The sequence below is a fragment of the Eptesicus fuscus genome, chromosome 18 (assembly GCF_027574615.1).
Source record: "Eptesicus fuscus isolate TK198812 chromosome 18, DD_ASM_mEF_20220401, whole genome shotgun sequence".
In the NCBI taxonomy this organism is placed as follows: Eukaryota; Metazoa; Chordata; class Mammalia; order Chiroptera; family Vespertilionidae; genus Eptesicus; species Eptesicus fuscus.
The window spans coordinates 41,727,052-41,751,836 of NC_072490.1; the positions used below are offsets into that span (position 1 = coordinate 41,727,052).

At 44.0% G+C, this 24,785-nt stretch overlaps 1 protein-coding gene across 1 annotated transcript in view; it reads right to left on the reverse strand.

Annotated features, from left to right (window-relative positions):
- DCP1A (decapping mRNA 1A) overlaps positions 1–24,785 on the reverse strand; it is a 55,385-nt gene that overhangs the window by 26,937 nt on the left and 3,663 nt on the right. The window lies entirely within an intron of this gene.

Genomic DNA, 24,785 nt, shown 5'->3' on the forward strand with positions numbered 1-24,785 from the left:
ATAGGTAAAATATTCAAATGAAAAGTGCAAAACCTGCCGGGTAGCTCAGTTGGTTCGAGTGTTATCCCAATACACCAAGGTTTCAGGTTTGATTCCTGGTCAGGGCACATACAAGCAGCAGCCAATGAATCCAAAAATAAAGGGAACAACAAATTGATGTTCCTCTCTCCTTCTTCCCACCCTCCTCTCTCTCTAAAATTAATCAAGAACAAAACCCTGCAAAAATAGTTGGTTTTAGATATTATCAGATCTCATTGCACCTGAAATGCCATTAATTGTAAGATGAACTATTATTTTATGTATTATAAGTGACAACAATTAAACTAAGAATCAACATTGACAAGATGCATTCCAAACAGAAAAAAAGGGTAATTATTGAAAACCAAGTTTACCAGCTAATTGAACACTAAAACCTTTGTCTTTGCAACTTAAAATACAGAACATATGTCACAGCAAAAACAAAGCTTTAAAAACAAATACCAGCCCTAACCGGTTTGGCTCAGTGGATAGAGCGTCAGCCTGAAGACTCAAGGGTCCCAGGTTTAATTCTGGTCAAAGGGCATGTACCTTGGTTGCGGGCGCATACCCAGTAGGGAGTGTGCAGGAGGCAGCTGATCGATGTTTCTCTCTCATCGATGTTTCTGATTCTCTATCCCTCTCCCTTCCTCTCTGTAAAAAAATCAATAAAAAAAAAAATATATATATCACACCAAATACCAGCTCCAGATCCATCCTATGATCATTTCTGTCCATCACACTTCTTTTCCCATCTTTTTTATCCCCAGTATGATCAGCAATAAGAAAGCCAACAAAAAATATTTGATGAATAAATAGATAAATGAACTTTAATATAACAATACTTAAATAAAACTATTTTATGGACTTTTTGGATAAGGCAGAATAGAAATGCTGAATATATACAACAAAATTAAAATATGGGTAGGTATGGCTTATTGCTACCATGTGCACCCACTATGACACAGCTTGTCCCAGGATGCACTTGCCTTTCATACTTTCAACCACTCCCTGGCACAGAGATAGAAACATCAATAACTCCCTGGAGGGGGAGGGAGAGAGAGAGAGAGAGAGAAACATCAATGATGAGAGAATCATAGATTGACTGACTCCTGTAAGCCCCCTACTGGGGATCAAACCAGCAACCTGGGCATGTACCCTTGACTGGGAATCAAATCAGTAACCTCTTGGTTCCTGGGTTGATACTCAACCACTGATCCACACCAGCCAGGATCAAATTTGAAAGTTTTATTAATGAATGAACACTGGATTTTTTCAACTTTTTATTTTGGCTAGCAAAAGATACAATATCACCCTGACTGAGTGACTCAGTTGCTTGGAGTGTTGTTCTGTAAATTGGAAGGTTGAGGGTTACAGGAGGCAACCAATCGATGTTTCTCTCTAAAATCAATAAAAAAACATATCCTCGAGTGAGGATTAAAAAAAAAAAGGAAATAAAAATAAGTGAATTACTTAAAAAACAATATCAATATGATCGTATGATATTCCTTCTACCTTTCCTTTAGCCTATTAATATGATGGGTTACATTGATTTTCAATATTGAACCAGCTTTGCATATCTATACTAATAAAAGGGTAACATGCTAATTAGGGTGGATGTCTTCCGGACTCCTTCCAGACAAAGCCGCAGTGGCTGCCCAAGGCTCAGGCAAGCCGCAGATGGTGGCTGCTGCTGCCAGAGCTGGCCCGAGGCTCAGGCAAGTCCCAGTGGCTGCAAGGGTCGAGGCTCAGGCAGTCACGGTGGCCGGCAGTGGCAGCAGCAGCATAATGGGGGCGTTGCCTTCCCCTGATCGTCCCGGTCACCTCCCGCAGAGGGAGGTCAGACTACCTCATGGGAAGCGGGCCTAAGCCGTCAGCAGGACATCCCTTGAGGGCTCCTGGACTGTGAGAGGGAGCAGGCCAGGCTGAAGGACGCGCCCCCCGCCCCGTGCACAAATTTTCGTGCACCAGGCCTCTAGTCTAAAATAAAGCCCATCTAGGCATTTTTAATATTTCTTTTCTATTTATTGTTGGTTTGCTACTATTTGGTTGAGGACTTTTTTCATCTAAGTTCATGAGAGATAATGGCATGTAGGTTCTTTTTGTTTCTTTTTTTTAACTGTCTGTCTTGTTTGGGTATCAAGGTAATATTGGCCCTATACAAGTCAGTTGAGAAGTGTTCCCTCCTTTTCCGTTTCCCAGAAGAAACTGTAAAATTAGTGTTAATTCTTATTTGAATGCTCTTTTAAATCCATCTGGGCCTGGAGATTTCTTTTTCATGAGCCTTAAAATTATGAATTCAACTTCTTTAATGGCTATAAGACTATTCATGTTACCTATTTTATCTTGGTTACATTTTGTAGTTTGTGGTTTACAAGGAATTGGTCCATTTCTTCTAAGTTGTCAAGTTTAGGACTGTAAAGTTATTCATAGCATTCTCTTAATCTTTTAAAGTCTGGAAGATCTGTAGTAATATTATTTCTTTTTTTTTTTTAAAATTTCTTTATTGATTAAGGTGTCACATATTTGTCCTCATCCCCCCGTTCCCATCCCACCCCTCTCCCCACGCATGCCCCAACCCCCTGTTGAACTTAACCGTTGGATAGGCTTATATGCATGCATACAGGTCCTTTGGTTGAACTCTCCCCCTCCCCCCCACCCTCCCCCCACCCTCCCCTATCCTCCCTCTGAGGCCCAATAGTCCGATCGATGCCTCCTTGCTTCTGGTTCTGTTCTTGTTCCTTAGTCTATGTTGTTCATCATTTCCCCTAGATGAGCGAGATCATATGTCACTAGATATATACTTATAAGAACTGAATGTGAGACGAGCAATAATAGTTATGTTGACAGGCAAATGAATCAGTCTGTAGCGAGCTTCCCCCTGGACCAACAGTTCTTTTGAGACCCAATTTCAATGTCCAGCAGTTCCTTATGTGTACATGTCAGCACTGACCCCTCAGCTCTGGATGGTGGACAAATGGTGGTAATGGAGGTCCGACTCCCTCTGGTTTGGTCTCGGCCGGACCCAGGGGCACGGCGTCACCCAGACTAAGGGGCACGTGGCCTCACCCTTACCCAAGGGGCGCGTGGTCTCACCCGGGCCTGGGACCCAGCCTCACCCGGATGGATCCAGGGGCACACGGCCTCACCCGGACCCAGGATCTGGCTTCACCCGTACCCAGGGACGCTTGGCCTCTCCCAGACCCAGGGGCACGTGGCTTCACCCGGGCTTAGTTGCACAAGGCCTCACCTGGATCCAGGGACACATGGTCTCACCCGGACCCAGGGATGCTTGGCCTCTCCCAGACCCAGGGGAACGTGGCCTCACCCAGGCCTAGGTGCATGAGGTCTCACCCGGATCCGGGGACACATGGTCTCACCCGGACCCAGGGGCGCTTGGCCTCTCCCAGACCCAGGGGCATGTGGCCTCACCCGGGCCTAGGTGCACGAGGCCTCACCCGGATCCAGGGACACATGGTCTGACCCGGACCCAGGGGCGCATGGCCTCTCCCAGACCCAGGGGCACGTGGCCTCACCCGGGCCTAGGTGCACGAGGCCTCACCCGGATCCAGGGACACATGGTCTCACCCGGACCCAGGGACGCTTTGCCTCTCCCAGACCCAGGGGCACGTGGCCTCACCCGGGCCTAGGTGCGCGAGGCCTCACCCGGATCCAGGGACAAATGGCCTCACCCGGACCCAGGGGTGCGTGGCCTCTCCCAGACCCAGGGGCACGTGGCCTCACCTGGACCCAGGGGCACGTGGCCTCTCCCAGACCCAGGGGCACGTGGCCTCACCCGGGCCTAGGTGCGCGAGGCCTCACCCGGATCCAGGGACACATGGTCTCACCCGGACCCAGGGACGCTTGGCCTCTCCCAGACCCAGGGGCACGTGGCCTCACCCAGGCCTAGGTGCACGAGGCCTCACCCGGATCCAGGGACACATGGTCTCACCCGGACCCAGGGACGCTTGGCCTCTCCTAGTCCCAGGGGCACGTGGCCTCACCCGGGCCTAGGTGCACGAGGCCTCACCCGGATCCAGGGACACATGGTCTCACCCGGACCCAGGGGCGCTTGGCCTCTCCCAGACCCAGGGGCACGTGGCCTCACCCGGGCCTAGGTGTACGAGGCCTCACCCGGATCCAGGGACACATGGTCTCACCCGGACCCAGGGACGCTTGGCCTCTCCCAGACCCAGGGGCACGTGTCCTCACCCGGGCCTAGGTGCGCGAGGCCTCACCCGGATCCAGGGACACATGGTCTCACCCGGACCCAGGTACGCTTGGCCTCTCCCAGACCCAGGGGCACGTGGCCTCACTCAGGCCTAGGTGCACAATGCCTCACCCGGATCCAGGGACACATGGTCTCACCCGGACCCAGGGACGCTTGGCCTCTCCTAGTCCCAGGGGCACGTGGCCTCACCCGGGCCTAGGTGCACGAGGCCTCACCCGGATCCAGGGACACATGGTCTCACCCGGATCCAGGGACGCTTAGCCTCTCCCATACCCAGGGGCACGTGGCTTCACCCGGGCCTAGGTGCACGAGGCCTCATCCGGATCCAGGGACACATGGTCTCACCCGGACCCAGGGACGCTTGGCCTCTCCCAGACCCAGGGGCACGTGTCCTCACCCGGGCCTAGGTGCACGAGGCCTCACCCGGATCCAGGGGCACATGGTCTCGCCTGGACCCAGGGGTGTGTGGGCTCTCCCAGACCCAGGGGTACGTGACCTCTCCCAGACCCAGGGGCACGTGGCCTCACCCGGTCCTAGGTGTGCGAGGCCTCAACTGGATCTAGGGACATCTGGCCTCACTCGAACCCAGGGGAGCGCAGCCTCCCCCAGGCCCAGGGGCGCTTGGCCTCGCCCGGGCACGGGACCCAGCGTCATCCGGGTCCAGGGGCACATGGCCTTACCCGGACCCGGGGTCCGGCCTCACCTGGACCCAGGAGCACGTGGCCTCACCCAGACCCAGGGACGTGAGGCCTCACTTATACCCAGAGGCGTGTGACCACACCCGAGCCCAGAGGCGCGCAATCCCGCCCGCACCCGGGTCTCAATGGGGCCCCGTCTTCCCGATCCCAATTCCTGCCGGTCAATCCCCCCTCAGCAATTCCCCTGGCCATCCTTCCAGAGCTCCAGTACGGCTGCTGCAGAACTCGTCGGGCGGCGGCTCGGCGAAGCTCCGGTGCGCCCGGTGCATGGCGGTGGGCCGGTCTGGCGTCGCTGCGTCGGCCCTTGGGTCCGCATCGGTGGCCGGTCGCCGAGCATGCGCACCTGGCCGCTTCCGGGGCATTGAGATTCTTGACGGACTCAGAGGTCAGCAAGCGCAGAGTCTCCCACCCCATGTCTCATAGGGGCTCGTCTGTCCGTGTTTGGCTGCCATTGGAGCCGTCCCCTCAGCCGGAGACCGCCAGGGGAACTGCGCCGAGCACGTTCCAGGCCGCCATTGTGTCGCCTGAGCCGTAGTTCTTAAAGGGTGGTCTTTGGGTCACCGGCATCAGCATCATCCCACATACCCCTCTTTTATTCTAGTTGTAGAGCATCCACTCAGCCAGCCCTATGGTGGTCTTGGATGGTGTCTGCTCTGCTCTCCTGTCGTATTCTCAAAGTTGTTGTGGTAGGCAACAATCAGGCTTCCGCCCTATGCCTCCATCTTGGTCCTCCTTTGTATAGTTAAGTCTTGATTGTTGTTGGTGTCACTGGGGGGGCTCTCTTTGTCTATAAAGGAAGAGTTGCTGTGCAGGAGACACGTTTATGGGCCGGGTCTTGGTGCAGCAAAGCTTTGGCGCTCACTGAATATTCCCGTTGAATGTGTCCCTTATGCGCGTGGTTGAAATCTGGTGTCATCTCCCACAGACCACTAGATGCCCTCGTTTCTGGGTCTCCAATGGGGTGTAGATCAGTTACTGCCTTAGGCACTCAGCAAGGATTACAGCAAAAACTGTAGTTTCTTCCTCCTGTCTGAGTGGCCCTGGAGCAGTCCTACTAGAACAGCAGTTCATCTGGTCCGCTGCCAGAGGGCAGGCCACCCACATGCATAAGCCGTTGCTTGGAGCGCAGGTGTGTCTGCAAGACTTGCGGGGCAGGTCTTCAAAACGTGCGGGGCGGGTCCCAGGGCGGGGCGGGGTCTCAGGGCGCCAACAGGCCATGGTGCGGCGAGCCACGATGGCTGTGAGTCTGGTCCTTCTGCCTTCCACTTTTCTAAGTCCCCTTGTTCCGCACTCCAGCGCAGCAAACACTGATTGCTGGGCGCACCTCCGCAAGAGTCCCGCCTCTCCCCGCAGGCATCTGGGTCTCCCGCGGTTCGCCAGAAGATGGATTTCAGGGTGTTGGAGAGCTAATCTCCCCTAGGTTTGGAACAAAAGCCCCTTTCCCCCGCCACCAGCCAGACCCACGCGCCTCCACACCTCATCCCCTCCGATTTCGCTGGGTGCGAGGCAACAGAACAGCCTTTCGCCTCCGCCGCCATCTTTTTCAAACTTCCCAATTTGTACTTCTTAATCCCTTGAATTCAGTCAACTCTACTGAAGTCTAGCGCCGCCGGGAGGTGCACGGAGAGGGCGCCCGGGCCTCCGTCCGGTGTGCGGGGCGCGTGACCCGTGGAACCAGGCGCGCAGGGGCTGCGCGGCGGGGACGGGTGCTGGGCGGCCGCCGGGCTCCGGAGCCGCCGCCGCCGCGTCCCCCCAATTTGTACTTCTTAATCCCTTGAATTCAGTCAACTCTACTGAAGTCTAGCGCCGCCGGGAGGTGCACGGAGAGGGCGCCCGGGCCTCCGTCCGGTGTGCGGGGCGCGTGGCCCGCGGAACCAGGCGCGCGGGGGCTGCGCGGCGGGGACGGGTGCTGGGAGGCCGCCGGGCTCCGGGCGCTGCCGCCGCGGCGGCGTCCCCAGCGCCCCGGGCCGGGCGGCCTGCGGGGGCGGCGCAGTTGCGAAACTGAGTGAATTTCCCAGGGTTTCGCCCGGAACGGGGTTCAGTGCAGTCGGAGCCGGCGCTCAGCGCAATCCGGAGCCTTTATCTCCTTCCTGCCAGTGAACGCAGGCCAGGCCATCAGCCGCCCCTTCCTCTCCGGCTCCATCCTCCCTGCAGGCGCGCGTGCTCGTGTCTCCGCCCGTTTCTCCATACCTCAGGCTTTTATGGCTTCCCCGACTGTCCCCGTGGCCTTCTCCTTCCCCCCAGCTGTGGGCATTTCAGTCCACCAGCTTTCCTGTGGTTCTGGACGCTGTCCGTTCTGACCTCTAGTTGTATTTTTGAAATTGTTGTGCCCGGCTGCAGGTTAGGTGTTTAACCTATGGCGCCATCTTGGTTCCTCCAATATCTTTTATTTCAATCCTGAAGCTGGTAATTTGTCTTTTTTGTGTGTGTTTGTTTGTTTGTTTTGGTTAGTCTTAATAAAGTCTTATTAACTTTATTGACTTTGTAAAAAAAAACAGCTTTTGTTTCATTGATTTGTTTTTTCTCTATTTTCAATTTCATTGATTTCTGCTGTCATGTTATTCTCCCTTATTTTTTATGCTTTGAGTTTATTTTGCTCTTCTTCTTCTATTTTCTTGTGGTAGGAATTTAGTAGTTTCTCAGCCAGTGTTGCTTGAGGGGGGAGGGGTTCCCCAAGGTTAGGCCCCCTGTGTGTCTCTGGGAGAAGGGGAGCCTCTGACCTTTACGAAGACTGCTTCCCAGGCCAGGCTATTGTGCCGTGACTCCTCCCGGGTACCCACCTTCCCTTCATGGAAGGCAGAAAAAGCACTGTCCTGGTGGCCACTTATTATTATTAGGGCTTCCAATCTTTTCTGCCAGTTTTGCTGGGCTCACCTACTATTGTTGGCAGGACTCCCATTAGATTTAGGGGAAGAAGGAGCCTACCTGTTGCTAGGCTGGATGGAGGGCAAGAAACACCAGGCCTAAGTCCCCTTATTCTGTTGGGTGAGAAGGCTGTAAGACATCCTGCTGCTGTTTCTGTCAGTTTTAGGTTCTACACCAGACAGGCTTCTTTTTTCCACCTTTCAGAGTTCTGATCGTCTCTTGTGTTATTTCTCAACTTTATACATTGTAAGGAAAAGCAAAGGGAAACAAGTCTGTGCCATTTTGTTTGTATCAGAAGTCTCATTATGTACTTTTATTGATGGAAAACAGGCTCACGGAAGGACTAAATGACTCATTAATAAAATCAGAGAAAAATAGTCTCAGAACTAGAACTCAGGTTTTCTCAGTCCTAGACCAGTAGTCACACAGCTAAACATCTACCACCTCATTAGTTTAAATAACAATTTTTATAGAATTAAAACATTAATGAGCTTCAATTATGCTTGAAGATTAAAGCAACATATAAAAGAAACATAAATAATTGAGTAAGTTAGATACTACAATTTAGAAAGCCACCGTTAATAAAGCTATTTTAACAGTGAATTTTCTGTTTTGCCCTGGATTAAGGTAATTATATTTCTCTACAAGACTTCATGGCCAATCACAACTTTCAAAATTCCCTTTAAATGAAAAAAAAATTTAACTGGATTTTTGTATTGTCACTGTAGAGTGAATTAAAACATTATCGATATACAGAATGAGTGAATGGCATCATTTTAATGAATCAAGAGTACAAATAGGAATTTTTTTCTACCCTTTTCACAAGGGGGCTTCTTTAGCAGGGAAACCCCCCAGTTACACTAAAACTGTCCTAAATTGTCCGACCCCATGTCTGGCTGTGTGTCCTGTATGTGACTGCATGCTACCATGAGGCAGCTGAGGCTGCTGTTGGAACCCACTTGCATAGTCTCTCTTCTGTTCACAGAACTTTAAACTCTACTGATGCTTCAAACAGAATCACATCCAATGAATAATAAGTAATTTTGAAATATTTTACATGATGTAAGTCCATAGATTAAATTTAGCTTTGACAGCCCAATAGAGGAGCACAGAAACAGCCCTGTCACAGAGGAGATAATTACTAAGTATTATCTATGTTTTTAGCAGCTAAAGACTGCTCCAACATAGAGTAAATCAGATTGGGCTTTGAAAAGACTCCATATATGGCAATTACAGGCACCTGCTTTTCTTTAAATATGTCTCCTCCAACGTTGGCTAAAGAACATCCAAACTACAAATGATTCTAGTTTTCCACTAATGCATACACCCATACAATTGATAGTGATGAAAAAAAGTTTATGGTATGCAATACATCAGGTTCAAAGAGGAACTCGTTTTTTTGTGTGTGTTTTTTTAGTTAAGCAGAGGCATTTAAATGTGTTTTCATAGGAGACTGTAAACCAAAATCTTAGGAAAGAATTCCATATTAATAATCAAAATAAATCCATCAGAGCTGTCAACTTATGACAAATCTTCACGTAGGCCTCCCCTTTTCCTTTGAAGAAATACACTATAATTTAGAAATAAGACACATACCTTCCGCTCTTGTACATTATCAAGTAAACTGCCAGAAAGAGCCAAACACTTTCAAAGGCATGTTTGCTGAAGAAATAAAGATAAGGAAGCCGTAATGATAGCTTAATGGGTAAAGGATAACAGTCACACTCGATTCTGCCAAAAGCAGACCTGTAGAGGTTCAGACAAGCATCCAAGAATCAGTTCTGTCTGCCAACGTATCAACTGCTCAGTGCATGCAACTAGCAAGAAGGCCCAAAGACCTGCCACTAAGCCTGTCACTGTCACTAGTGAGGAAAGACAGACAAGTTCGCCAGATAGCTAAAACTGCAGAGGACATTGTCTCCAAACCAAAGCTGAGTATTCTTCCAAGAGAAGTTACACTGTAAGGCCCAATATATTCTGTCAACAATTCACTTGCTGAAACCACCTGAAATAATATGCCTTGATTAACTATATCAGAGGATTTAGGGACTTGGCAATATAGTACTACTTTGCTATGGCAAATAATAATGGCATGCTGTATTATAAATGGCTTTTCTCAAGATAAGAGCAAACTAATTATTGAAACTAATTATTGTCCCAGGTAAGTCAGGCGGCACAGGCAAATCACTGACGAGTTAGGAAGTGTGACAGGACCTTTAGCTTGTACTTCCATGAAAAATAGCAAGATACAGAAAAAATATCCAAAATTAAATGTTTCCTTTTCTTTTGAAAGTGTGAAAAATAAAACTGACAAAGATGAAAAGTATCTGGATTATTTAATATTAAGAAATTTTTAAAAGCTGTGGGGCAAGAGGTTTCAATTTTCCTCGAGAGCCTGTTTAAAGATCCAGAAGCCCAGTGTGATTTCATGTGATCCTTCACTCTGCTGCTCATCTGGAGTGTTATATGGCATACACAAGGTCAAAAAAATCCAAATTAATTTGGAGCCTTTATAAAATCTCTTTAGACTTCTAGCGATCCTGTGAAATGTCACAAAAACAGAGCTGGGAATCACTCTCATGTTGTCTTTTTGATTCATTTATTATTTAGTTTTTACCTACTTTCTAAAAGGATTTGAGGAGGCTGGAGATTTTCTCAGTATGGTGCCAAGCAGAAAAGGGGATTTGATAAAGCTTTTTGGCAAAGGAGTTCAGAGTAACAAAATTTCTAAAGATGATACTGACCAAAACCCCCTACAAGGAAACAAAATCAAGAAAATGGACTCTGAACACAGCCAGAACCATTTACTCTAGACATAAGGAAGACCCTTCTGATTATAAAAACAGTGTAAGATTGGGAAAGATTACATAAACACAAGCCTGCCCTGGTGAGTGAAACATCAAATGCCACTGCCTTGACAGATCATTTAAGACAAGAATAAGCCTGGTGGTTCCACATCAACATCAAAAGGTTGGGAAAGAAAGGCTCTGAGGTGAGGGTAAGAACACACACGCACATACAGGAGACTGTGGCAGGTGGCAAGCAGGCAGGCAAGGAGAGGCCGTATATCTATACTAATTAAAGCCTATGGGGTCATCATGCCCTCATGCCATGATACCTTCACGCCATAACAATCCATCACCAGGAAGCTGCGTGCGCAGCAGGTGCACACGGGTGGGCAGGGACTTGAAGCTGCATGTGCAGCGTGGAGGCGGGTCCCAGCGGCTCCGGCCTAACTCTTTGGGGCTATCCATTGAGGAGCCCCGGATGGGTGGTCAGGGCCTACCTCTTTGGGGAGATTGATCACAGGGCTCCCGCACTGTGAGAGGGCACAGGCCAGGCTGAGGACCCCCCCCCAAGTGCATGAATTTTGTGCACTGGGCCTCTAGTCTATCTATAAGAAAGGCTGGTAGGTATGCTTCAATGACCTTAGTAGCTTACTCCTTTTGGCCAAAAAAATACCCATTTTTAAAAAAAAACACTGAATACTAACATGGTGAATACAGAGCCCACTTTAAAATATTTAAATTGCAAATATCTATTTATTGAATACTGATTAAAGACTTGGGCCAGGTAACTTAAAAATGCTATTGTGCAAACTCTTTGGTTTATTACTTTGAAATTTGGTACCCCTCTCTAAATCAAATCAAGTTAGAAAATATTTACCAGCAATATTGCTTCTACAGTCCCTGTTAATATAAACTCAGTATAGGATCCAGACACATGAAGAAACCACTGAACTTTTTTTAGGGATAAGAAAATAAACCTAAGAATATCACAACTGATCACTCCTATTTTTATTTATAAACTTTTATTCTTTTTTAAAAAATATATATTTCTTTATTGATTTCAGAGAGGAAGGGAGAGGGAGAGAGAGAAACACCAATGATGAGAGAGAATCATTGCTTGGCTGCCTCCTGCACGCTCCCTACTGGGGATTGAGCCTACCACCCAGGCATGTGCCCTTGGCCAGAATCAAACCTGGGACCCTTCACTCCGCAGGCTGATGCTCTATCCACTGAGCCAAACTGGCCAGGGCTAAACTTTTATTCTTAAATGATAGGCAAACCCAAATAAAACAGTGAATCACATGAGGGTTTTCTCTCTATTCGGATTTACTGCCATTATTGCCACACAGTACTTGCCACTCCCTAAATCAGGAGAGTGTCCCCTAAGTCCGTGGTCGGCAAACTGCGGCTCGCGAGCCACATGCGGCTCTTTGGCTCCTTGAGTGTGGCTCTTCCACAAAATACCACGGCCTGGGCGAGTCTATTTTGAAGAAGTGGTGTTAGAAGAAGTTTAAGTTTAAAAAATTTGGCTCTCAAAAGAAATTTCAATCATTATACTGTTGATATTTGGCTCTGTTGACTAATGAGTTTGCCAACCACTGCCCTAAGTGAACGCTGCAAGTGATAATGGATGTACCCAAATATTGGAGCCATCCAACCACCACTGGTGGTCTATTCACCCTGGTGTCCCACTCAAATATACTCATTTTTATGTATCACAAGGGACAACAAAGGGTGGGAAGTATGGCTCTTGGTCTCCATGGAGTTGAGTTCCTATTTCCTGGGCTTCGGGAAACAGTTACGTTAGACAGTGGTATAAGAAAAGGGAGGACTTCTTTTCTCTCCTTTCCCTAACTTCTCTTCTACATATTTTTCTGTCAATTTACTAAGAGATCATCCAAACCAGGGTTGTAAGGTAAATGCCCACAGAGAGGGGTGTAAGAAACCTCAGGGGCTGGGATCCATGAGGCTGTGATGGGCAGCCTTTCCCAGAGCTCTGGCTATTAGTATTCACAGGAAAGCAGGTGTATGCAAATTGTCCCCTCGGGAGTTCGACCAGCCAGGAGTTCATCCACTTGCTATGATGTGCGCTGACCACCAGGGGGCAGCGCAGAATAAAGGAAGGCCCTGGCCAGCAGGTGGCAGCTGGGGGAAGGAAGGCCCCGATTGGCCCTGATTGCTGGCCAGGCCTAAGGACCCTACCTGTGTATGAATTTCATGCACTGGGCCTCTAATATTAGAGATAAATGGTGCAGCATGGTTAACTTCTAAAATCTTTACAATTAAGGTAACACCACAATTTAAAAAAAACTTGCTTTTGACCTGACAACACTACCTTAGGGGAGGAAAAAAGCCAGTAATTATGAGGCACAATGAAAAGAAAGAACCTGCTTGGGAAATTCTAAAATGTTGATGGACTCACAAAGTTAACAAAAGGCCCCTGGTGGAGGCTCTACATGCACACTAAGCGGCGGCCTATAGCAGATATAAAGCAATACACATTTCTGAAATGTCTGACCTAATAGTGTCAGCAGGTCAGCCTGGGAGTCTAAGTCTCTCTACGTTTTCATGGTGTTTTTACCTCTTCAATCTACAAATGTGGCAACAGCAAGGCTCTTTCCTTATCTTGGCCCAGAAGGCCAGACTAATGCAGTTGCCACAGCCCCTTTCTCCTTCACCGATTACAGAATCATACCCACCACAAGCAGAGCTGCGGCTGAGGGTGGAAGTGGCCTGCCTTTCCTCAGGCTCAGTAACAAGCCCTGTGCTGAATTCAACGATCATAAAGAACCAACTGGGGAACTTTTAAAATTGTTTATAAATTTCTTTCAGTTTGGAGGTAGAACTCCCATTTTTTTACTTGACAAATTATAAACTTCTCTTGCAAGGAAATTTCCTGCACTGTGTGCTTTAAGTCTGAAGATTCATGCCAAATGCCAACAGCCACCTATCATCTCTACCATTCTGAGTCTTACCCTTGAACTGAGAAAGGACAGCAGAGAGAGAGAGAAAGAGAGAGAGAGAGAGAGAGAGAGAGAGAGAGAGAGAAAAGGGCACACACTACAGTATTTCTTCTACTAAAACTTTCCATTTGGCAGCTGCATTTTCAACACTATGGAAATGAATCTCCCTGCTTTTGCTAGTGATCTAATTTTAATTAAAAATGCTCTGTATCAAGAGACTGATGGCCGATATAAAGGAAAAGTTGTAAGTGAAGCGGAAACTAAGGGGTACTTCTCACAGGCATTTGGAGGTAAGTTCTTAAAAATATTAAAAAGCAGTAATATTTTTATTTTCAATTGTTCTTGCTATGGTGATTTTCTGTTGTTGTTAAGCAGGTTATGGAACAACATACTTTGTTCATTTTCCCAAAAGTACTTCTGGATTATAGAAAAGATTTTAAAATACAGAAAGTGGCATTCAGTGGGTGATCATGCCATAGGTGTCGGGTGGAAGAAACATGAAGAGTTGTCCTTGTCTCTCTGGTGGATCAGATTTTCATTCTTATTAGCCTAATCATTCAAATTTACAATGGAAAATTCTCAAATACAGTTCTTAATTAATCGGCTTGTCTTAGGAATAAGCATAGCACTGGGATTAATACAGTAGCATATTTCATTAAGAATCCTGACCCTTACCAGAAAGGCAGAGTTTGACAGCAAAACTTTTAATCAGTTTTATGACTTCTGCTAATAATTTTTTAAGAAAATACAATGGAACCAAAGAACAAATAAAATTCTTTAAGGCTGGTCCGAGTGCAGTGGTGTCTAGAATTAATTGATCACAGCTAGTTACAGATTTCCTCCCTGGCTGGGAAGGCCCGTTGGTTAGAGCATTGTCCTGATACGCCAAGGTTGTGGGTTTGATACTGGGTCAGGGGCCATATGAGAATCAACCAAAAAATGCATAAATAAGTAGAACAACAAATTGATGTTCCTCTCTCTCCTTAAAAAATTTTTTAAAAATTACACAACAGTTATAATCATCTTGTTTGTTTAAAAGCAAAGTAAAAGACAATACTGAAATAGTTTTTGCAAATAAAATCATTAAATGACAATTGATTTTGCAGAGCTTAACAGTACCAAAAACCTTTATCTTAATATTTTCAATTAAGCAAGTTATATTGTAAACTGTTTAGTTGTAACAAAAACACCAATTTTACTTGCTTTTACTGTTTTATTAATTCAAACACCAAATTTTGGATTTAAAAAAAATTGTTCAGAACCCACTTTACAAAAATATTCTTGGGGCATTTCATAATTAAGTCGTAAGTATATGCTACATACACACAGATTCCAGGTCACCACTTTCATTCTGAAAGGTGCCCACAGAAATGGAAATAAAGGGACCCCGGACAGGAGTCTTGGGGGAAAGCAACTTCCCAGAGAAACATATTAGTGAGGTATGTTGCTTATAGCAGGTGCTCGCCAAATGCTTAAGAATAGTGGAAAATAGAAGTATCATTTCTTCACTGCAGAAAAGTGGTCTGTGGAGATACATGTCCTATGACAAGGTCAGAAATGTACAGATCCTATATCTGCTTTTTCAGAGACTGGCCTCTATATGGAGAACTAATTGTCCTAATACCATTTACTGAACAGAACATTCCTCTCAGCATTTTCTCGTTATGATGGGAGAGATTTTAAACTACTGACCCAATTATTTTTTTTGTTCATGACTTCATTCAGATCTATTTATTCCTGAGTAAGTTTTACTACACTGGTTTTCCCAGGAAGCTGTCCATGTAATCTAATTTTAAACTTTCAGAAAAAAGGTCTTCATAGTGGTTTCTGTTTTTAAAAAAATAGGTGTTTTCTACCTTTAGTTGCAATATTAAAATTCCTAATATGCCTTGTATACCTCCCTCACTCTTTTTGTTGCTATTGGATCAATCATGTTATAGGGGAGAGTTTATTTTATTTAATTTATTGATTTTAAGAGAGAGAGAGAGAGAACGAACCATCAATTTGTTATCTACTTATTTATGCCCTTATATGTGCTCCGACCAAGGATCAAACTCCCTTGGCGTATGGGACAATGCTCTAACCAACTGAGCTACCCGATCAGGGCCAGGAAGATTTTTAAAAATATTTTGCAGATTCTTTCTATTGAAATTTCTACATTTTCCACTAATTCCTACTCATTTATATTTTCCTTCAACTTAACTCAGATTTCTCTTTTTCCTCTCTAACTTCTTGGGCTGGGTGGCCTACATGTAGTAATTTTTATAAAATTCTAATATGTACTTGGAATAAAATGCACATTCTTGAAATCCTGGAAGCAGGATTCTGTACATGTCCATTAGATTAAGCTTAACTGTACTGTTTAAATATACCATAACCTTACTGAGTTGTCTATTTTATCTGTCAATTACTAAGGTGGCCTGTTAAAATATCCAACTATAATTATATATTTTTAACATTCCATATTTATTTCTGACATATAGTAGGTACATACCAGTTTGGAATTGTTTTATCTTCTAGGTAATTACTCCTGTTATCATTATGTGGTAAATGTTATCCCTGATGTTTTTATTTTAGAATCTATCATGTCTGATTAACACAGCTACATCAGCCATGTTTGGTTGGTTAATAGTTGCTTGACATACCTCAATCTATCCCTCACCTTTCAATTTTTCCAGGTTTTGGAGTTTTAAGATTTTAGAAAGTAGTATAAATGGCAAATTCTGTATTTTTATCTAGTGTCTTTTAACTGGTAGGTTTAGTTCACTTAACATTTGTTCTAATTACTGATTCATTTATTTTAGCCATTTTATTTTGGGCCATTTCCCATGGTTTCTATTTACTTTTTTCCAATCTGGGTTTGTACTGGTTTAAAAGTCAAGACATCCTATTTTTATTATGCAGTGGTTACACTGAATCATTTGAACACACATAGCTTGACTTAAAAGTCTATGATTAATCAATTTATCTCACTTCAGTTTTGGGATGCTTTAGATTTGAACAGCTTTTATGTTGTTATTTAGTATTTTTGCTTCACCTTTATACTACCTCGATTCAACCTAGTGATTTTATTGCTTTATACAGTTACTGTTTATTTTGACTTACTTCCTTCTCATTGCTCATTATTGTTTCTTAAATTTCATTTCCGATTCCCGTGCTCAGCTTTTATACTTATAAACTATAGCCTTTATAACTGCACCATTCAATTTAAATTATATACAATCACAAATTCAGTTCCACTAGGCACATTTCAAATGCCCAACAGCAACATGTGACTAAATGCTACCATACTAGACAGCACTGCTTTAGAAGTGACTTTTGCAGATATGTTGGAGACAGAAGTTCTGTTTTGTTGAAAAAAAGTCTTTATTTTGTTCTATTATTTTAAATAATTTTTTTTTGATGAGAGAAACACCAATTTTCTGTTCCGCTTATTTATGCATTAACTGGTTAATTGATTAACAGCATGTGATCTGATCAGGGATTGAACCTTCAAGCTTGGTTGGTATATCGGGGTGATGTTCTTAACCAACCTTGAGCTAATCAGCCACGGACATTTTGTTCTCTTGAATTACTAAATTGTTGGTTGATTTCCCCCCCTCAATACTCTGATTATTCCTTTGTCTTCCAAACGCAGTAGCTGCAACTAAATAGGTTGTCTAGGTGTTGCTCTTTGGTAAATGATCAACCTCAGACAGCCTTTGGTTGCTGCTGTCTCTTTGATGATTTACCATGTGCTCAGGTTTGTATTTATTTCTATTTATTATGCTTGGGGACTTATTCTACATCTGAAATTTATATCTTTCATAGATTCTGGAAAATTCTCAAACTCTTCAAATACTACCTCTCTCTAGAGTTCATTATTCTGAAATTCTCTCTCATCAGTTAGACTTACCAATTCTATTTTCTCTATCAAATTTTTCATTTCTTTCCTACTGTGGGATGCATTCAGGATACTATCCTCCAATTTCCCAATATTCTTTCCAATTGTTGAGTCCAGGTAGAGAATTTATTTCCATAATTAAAAATTTTATTTCTAGAAGTTCTACTTGGTTATTTTTTACATATACCTGTCATTACTTTATAATCTACACCTGACATTAAAGTCTCCATCTGATCATTTCATTGATTTTAGAGAGGAAAGTAGAGAGAGAGAGAAACATCAATGTGAGAAACATTTACCAGTTGCCTCCTGTACGCACCCTGACTGGAGATTGAACCCAAAGCCTTTTGATATATGGGACAATGCTCTAACAATTGAGCCACACTGGCCAGGGCCGATCATTTCAATAACTAAAGTTTTTGGGAAGGGTTGGCCAATCCTGTTGTTTGTTGTATCCTACCTCTCACCGACTGTGAATTACTTCCTGTACATTTAGTAGTAACTTTGGACCATGAAACTTATCAATGAGACCCCTTGGCAATTTGGGTTCAGGATGTGTCCCTCCAGAAGGGTTTTGCATTTGCTTTGGCCAGGTGTTCTAGAATCACCAGTTGAGGATTAATTGTATGTTAATTTTTTGGCCTGGGTAAGAAATTACAGCAAATGAATGATATAACTTAAACTCCAAATCTGAATGAGAGGAGTCTCATGGTTACTATTTTTAGGGGAGACATGTGCCTATAAGACTCACAGCCCAGACTGAGAGATAAATCTGCCTGTCATCTCCCTAGACTGGTGGGCCAATTTCTTTCTATTTTATGATTATGTAGCTTATTAGGGGACCTGGCTATAGGCTGGTATGTGGGTCTCAACTCCAACTCTGCACCTTGTTAGGACTCAAGGTCTTGTCTTCTGATCCCATATAATTATAATGGAGTCCTTTTATTAAGTACAGCTCCCCATCTCCAAGCACCCCTAACAGCTGGCAGCCAGTGTCAGGCCACAGGCTTTCCAGTTCAGCTTTCAGTCTTCATTTTGATGCTAGCCCACTGTAATGTCCGCTATTTCCTTTCTGGCTAAATTATGCATTTAATATTTTATACAGTATTTCTAAATGTTTGTAGGAAGATTTTATGTCATGCTATTGCTGGACAGAAGTTGAAGGATACTTTCCTTGACATACTTATGCCACAGAACTCCTAGAGGTTCAGAGTCTACAAAGAAAGATTTTATAATCCAGATAGTATGGACTGTTTACAAATGAACACAGATCAGCAGATTGGTAGTAATGCACATGTTCACACAGCAAAGGAACTATGTTGTTTTTTTAAACTAATCATAGATAAGAACTCTCATCAATGTCTTTTAAGGAGATTAAAACATTTATCTATATAATAAAAGCCTAAGTGACTGTTACAGCAGAATGACCAGAATGACCAGTTGCTATGATGCTCACTGAATACCAGGGGGCAGATGCTCAATGCAGGAACTGCCCCCTGGTGGTCAGTTCACTCCCACAGGGGGAGCGCCACTCAGCCAGAAGCCGGGCTCAAGGCTGGTGAGTGCAGCGGCAGTGGCAGGAGCCTCTCCTACCTCTGTGGCAGCGCTAAGGCTCAGCGAGCTGAGCAGTAAGGAGCAGTGAACCGGTGGGCGGTAAGGAGCAAGAGGTCCAGACTGTGAGAGGGCGCATGCCGGGCTGAAGGACCCCCACCCCCTGTGCACAAATTTCATGCACTGGACCTCTAGTTACAATATAAAGTTTTAGCCAGGAGGCTGTTGTGTTCCAGTATTCTGACAAAAATGAACACCATTCAGATGGGTATTAGACTTATTGAGGTGATCATTTCATAAGTTACATAACAGTCTAATCACTATGTTGTACACCTGAGACTAATATAATATTGTATGTCCACTGTAATTGAAATGCTTCTTCTGAGAGTTTTAAAAAATTTGTCCTAATATTTCCCATTTTTGTTTATATTATACTAGAGGCCTGGTGCATGAAATTTGTGCAAAGGGGGTGTGTCCCTCAGTCCAGCCTGCACCCTCTCCAATCTGGGACCCCTCAAGGGATGTCCGACTGCCCGTTTAGGCCCGATCCAAGTTGGATCGGGCCTAAACGGGCAGTCGGACATTCCTCTCACAATCCAGGACTGCTGGCTCCCAACTGCTCGCCTGCCTACCTTCCTGATTGTCCCTAACCACTTCTGCCTGCCAGCCTGATCACCCCCTAACCACTCCCCTGCCAGCCTGATTGATGCCTAACTGCTCCCCTGCAGGCCTGGTCCCCCCAACTGCTCTCCACTGCAGGTCTAGTCCCCCACCCGCCAACTGCCCTTCCCTGCAGGCCTGGTCGCCCCCAACTTCCCTCCTCTGCCAGTCTGGTCACCCCTAACTGCCCTCCCCTGCAGGCTTGATCGCCCCCAACTGCCCTCCCTTGCAGGCCTGGTCCCTCCCAACTGCTCTCCCCTGCTGGCCATCTTGTGTCCACATGGGGGCAGCCATCTTGTGTGTTGGAGTGATGGTCAATTTGCATATTACTCTTTTATTAGATAGGGAGGATAGAGGCCGGGTGCACGGGTGGGGGCTGGCTGGTTTGCCCTGAAGGATGTCCTGGATCAGGGTGGGGGTTCCCTTGGGGTGTGGGGCAGCCTTGGCGAGGGGCCTGTGGTGGTTTCTAAGCTGGCCACGCCCCCCGGCGACCCAAGCAGAGGCCCTGGTATCTGGGATTTATTTATCTTCAATAATTGAAACTTTGTAGCCTTGAGCAGAGGCCAGGGCCAGCCAGAAAGCTTGGCTTCCTCCATCGCCGGGGGCAACCCAAGCCTCCTGTTTGCTTCAGCTCCGTGGCCGCTGCCATTTTTGTTGGGATTTATTTATCTTCTATAATTGAAACTTTGTAGCCTTGAGCGGAGGCCAGGGCCGGCCAAGAAGCTTGGCTTCCTCCATCACTGGGGAAACTCAAGCCTCCTGCTCGTTCCATGGCCACAGCCATCTTGGTTGGGTTAATTTGCATACTCGCTCCTGATTGGCTTGTGGGTGTGGCTTGTAGGCATAGCAGAGGTACAGTCAATTTGCATATTTCTTTTATTAGTGTAGATAACATAAATACATATTATATAACAAAATATAATATATTTTATATTTTTATTCATTAAAACATTTATATTTTCAACGTGTCATAGCTCAGGCTGTCTAGTAATGGTCCCTACAACATCTGAAAAGAATATCTGTAAAGACAAGCAGAGACCCAGCTTGTCAGGGTGCAGGTCGGAAGGGATGAAAAGCATACTATGGGCCTGGGTGATAAAAGAACCTGGGTAATATCAAAGTCTTTGTGACCCTTCCACTAATGAGATCATTTGGCTTGAGTCCAAGATGGAGACACAGTCTATAATATTTTATATTTGTTAAGTGCTTGACAAAGTACCTTCACATATATGGTGCCCTTTTCAGATAAGCAGGACAGAACAGTGGCTTAAGTGATTTATCCACATTTACAATTGGTAAAATGGCAAAGCCTAGAATAGAATTCTTGTCTGCAAACTAAATCCAATGTCAAGAGTGTTACCATGGCAAAGCTACCCTCAGGAATATCTTCTGCAGTCTTTGTATCTAGAAATCATTTATAAATTTTAAAAAGGAATGACTAAATGGAAGCATAAAAATCTAATCCAAAGATTCGCAAGTGCTTGTTCAATTCGGATATGGCAACAAAAGGACGTGGTTGCAGTCACTAACCTCATGACTATTTAAATGCAAATTGATTCAAGTAAATAAACTAAAAGAAAAAAATTTCCTTTGTTGCACTAGCCACATTTCAAATGCCCAACAGTCACATGTGGCTGGTGGTGGCTATAAGGGACAGAATTGATATAGAACATTTCTAACATCAGAGATCTACTGGACTGCTATGCTCTAGGACAGCAGTCGCCAACCTTTCCCACTTCACGGACCACCAGTGGTCCATGGACCAACAGTTGGCGACCACTGCTCTAGGATGTGGATTAATGAAGCAATTTCATTGTTGCAGGGGGATAGAAAGAACTTTGGCTTTGAAGCTCAACAAACCTAGATTTGAATTCTGCCTCCATCACTTATAAACTTTGTGACTAGAGCAAGTTTCTTAACTTTTCTTGGACTTGTTTCCTCATCTGTAAGTCAGTAATCAGAAATAAGGTGCTTGGAATATCATTTTTGCTTAGTAACTACAGATTCTGCAGTCTCCCCAACCCTCACTGCAGCCCCACTGGGGTCCTGTGGTTACCAAAAGGCCCTTGCACAGTACATAAAAACATACTGCTTCTGAAAGATTCAAGATAATCACCAAACCCAAGTCCTTGAATAGGGTTAGCATTTTCTTTGTGAGATTTTTACCTTTTTTCTGGGGGGTGTGATGGTGGTGGTGAGCATTATACATAAATAAAGAAAAATAAAACAATTTGGAATTAGAAAAAATTATAGTTCAATTTTCTATTACATTAACTCTAAAAATTGACTTGAGTGAAAGAAGCTGGATCTGAAGGTGTAACTTGAGTAAAATGGGTCAGGTGTCTTGGTGGTATTTCCCACAGGAAAATGACAGAAGAGCAGCTACAGAATCAGGTGTAATTACCTATACATACAATCAGACACTAATTAACTTTTTATTTAAAGAACAAATCCCTGAACAACTCAACAGTTTGCTGAATTGACAAGACTACCTTCTACTTTTAAGATGAGACAGACAAGATACACACTACTGAAGAGGCCTTAACACTCCCAGATCACTTTATGCTATCCTGTCACTTCTCCTCGTTACAGCTATTCCTTTAAATATTCCCCAAGCTCCTTTTCTAGACTTTCTAATATACCCACAGTGTTGTACTTGACCTTTTCAGGCCTTTCTCTAGTCTGAAAACAAGCTGACGTGTTCCTGAAATTCTAATTAGCAATTTCAGAAACTGTAAGGCCGTTAGGAGATGATTCAGAGCCTTCTTAACTGAGAAGTGAAATGATCTGGTTAAGTGAGTTTTCGGTTTAACTAGGAAAAGATTTGTTTCAATCTCTTTAGTTGAAAATCTCTAAAACAAAATGCATTAGTGCAGTTTTCTGCTCAAGAATACTCTAATAAACACTACTGATGATTTAAGATCTTAACATTACAGCAAATTAACCTATGATACTGATACTATGCTGGGTTTAAAGTTATAGAATATAGCAGTGATGGTGAACCTATGACACGCGTGTCAGCACTGACACGCGTAGCCATTTCTGATGACAAGTGGCCGCTGAGGCGGCCGCATGCCGAGGATGAAACATTTGCAAAATAATGTTTTTTCCTCAAAGTGACACACTACCCGAGTTATGCTCAGTTTATTGGCGAAGTTTGACACACCAAGCTCAAAAGGTTGCCCATCACTGGAATATAGTATTTTTATACTGACCCCAGATTACACTTATTTGCTAGACTTTCACAAAATAAAAATCTAACATTAGCTTGCTTTCTTTTTTTTAAAAAAAAAGTATTTTTATTGATTTCAGAGAGGAAGAAAGAGATAGAAACATCAATGATGAGAGAGAATCACTGATTGGCTGCCTCCTTCACACCCCACAGTGGGATCAAGCCCACAACCCGGGCATGTGCCCTTGACCAAAATCAAACTGGGACCCTTCAGTCCGCAGGCTGACACTCTAGCCACTGAGCCAAACCTGCTAGGGCCCCGCTTGCTTTCTTATAATTTGCCTTCATTTCTTCCACACATGGGTATAGAAATATTTCCAGATAACTGAAGCTCTGATTAGTTACTTTTGGTTAATCATGGTTTCATTATATGTGTGTTAAGTTGCACTTTCAACTTTAAAGGAAACTTTACTTGTGAAAGAAATATAATGCCATTCACTTGAGGCTTACACTGAATGGTAACTGAGTCCATGGGCCTCTGATAATTTTCCCTACTGATTATTTTAATGATCAAACTGTTCTTAGAAGCAATAGCTAAATTAAGTTTTCAGGTAGTAAAGAGCAGAATTAAACCAATTTCTCGTTTTTTAAAAAATTGGATGTGTTCCTGTGCAGTATTTCCCCTTTAACAGAATTTTCAGCACAAAGAAAACAGCCATCTGAAATAACTCTATTAACATTAGTTTAAATAAATCCATCAGAACTATTAGGTATTAAAAGGCATGTCTAGTATGTCCACACAAATTAAAATCTCAGAGGTAATTCAATTACCTGGACAAATAGTTTATGAAAAAGAGAGAGATTCCATTTTACTTAGATGGAATTTAAGTGAGTTAGGAAGCAGAATTTGGGACATTTAGCTTCAAAATGGACCTCGCCGTTTCTCATTCAGGAAATGAAAAGATGCATAATTTCTAGTAGCTTTTTATACTTTGTACTGAAGACATTCCCCCAGTTCTAGTTACCTCCAAGTCAAGTGAGGTAACTTTTACTTTTTAAGTCAGAAACAACGTTTCTCTCCAGCAATTTCCTTAAATGATAATTACAGCCATAACCTTCTGTCCTCACTCATACGTTCATTACTTATATTGAAATACAGAAACCACACACTGCATACTTTTTAGTACACTACATCTTGAATGGACCATTCTAGTTTTGCCGACTATATCCAACCATAGTTAAGTGTCTGTAAAATGCCTGAAAGGACCCTGGAATATGAAGCCAAAAAAAAAAAAAAGGTTATTATTCTCTCTCCAACTAAATGCCTACCACTCAACTCTGAGTCTCAGTTGACTTAACTGCCTGCCTATCCTACACAGGATATTGCATCCTCAACATTAATGTATAACTCCACTTGTACCCAGCAAACACTCAACTAAACAAACAGATTGAAAAATACCACTATCAGGGCAAAGACAGTACTTTCTTTGTGGACAGAAATATCAGTCTGTCCACATCCTGTGTCTCTCAAACTAAGTCCTACTGCTCAGGGGCATGAGCGGCCAATAATTCAGTGTCACATGAAAAACAAAGGGTGAAACTTACCTTCAAACAATGGGAATATAATGTAATGCTATTATATTAAATAGTATAGTTAACTAAAATAACGTAAGTTATTGTATACAAAAGTATTTTAATTTTAGAAGCCCAATTTAAAAGATTTGATCTTACTGAGACTGATTTATAACTATAAAAGAGTATAGACCAAACTTTTTTATAACTTAAAACTCCAAAAATAATGTGCTAATAGAAACTAAAGTCACCCAACTTGAATTGTAAATATATGAACTACAATAAAACACACTTGCCTGACCAGTGTGCTCAGTGATTGAGCATCGACCTATGAACCAGGAAGTCACAGTACATGCCCGGGTTGTGGGGCTGGATCCCCAGTAGAG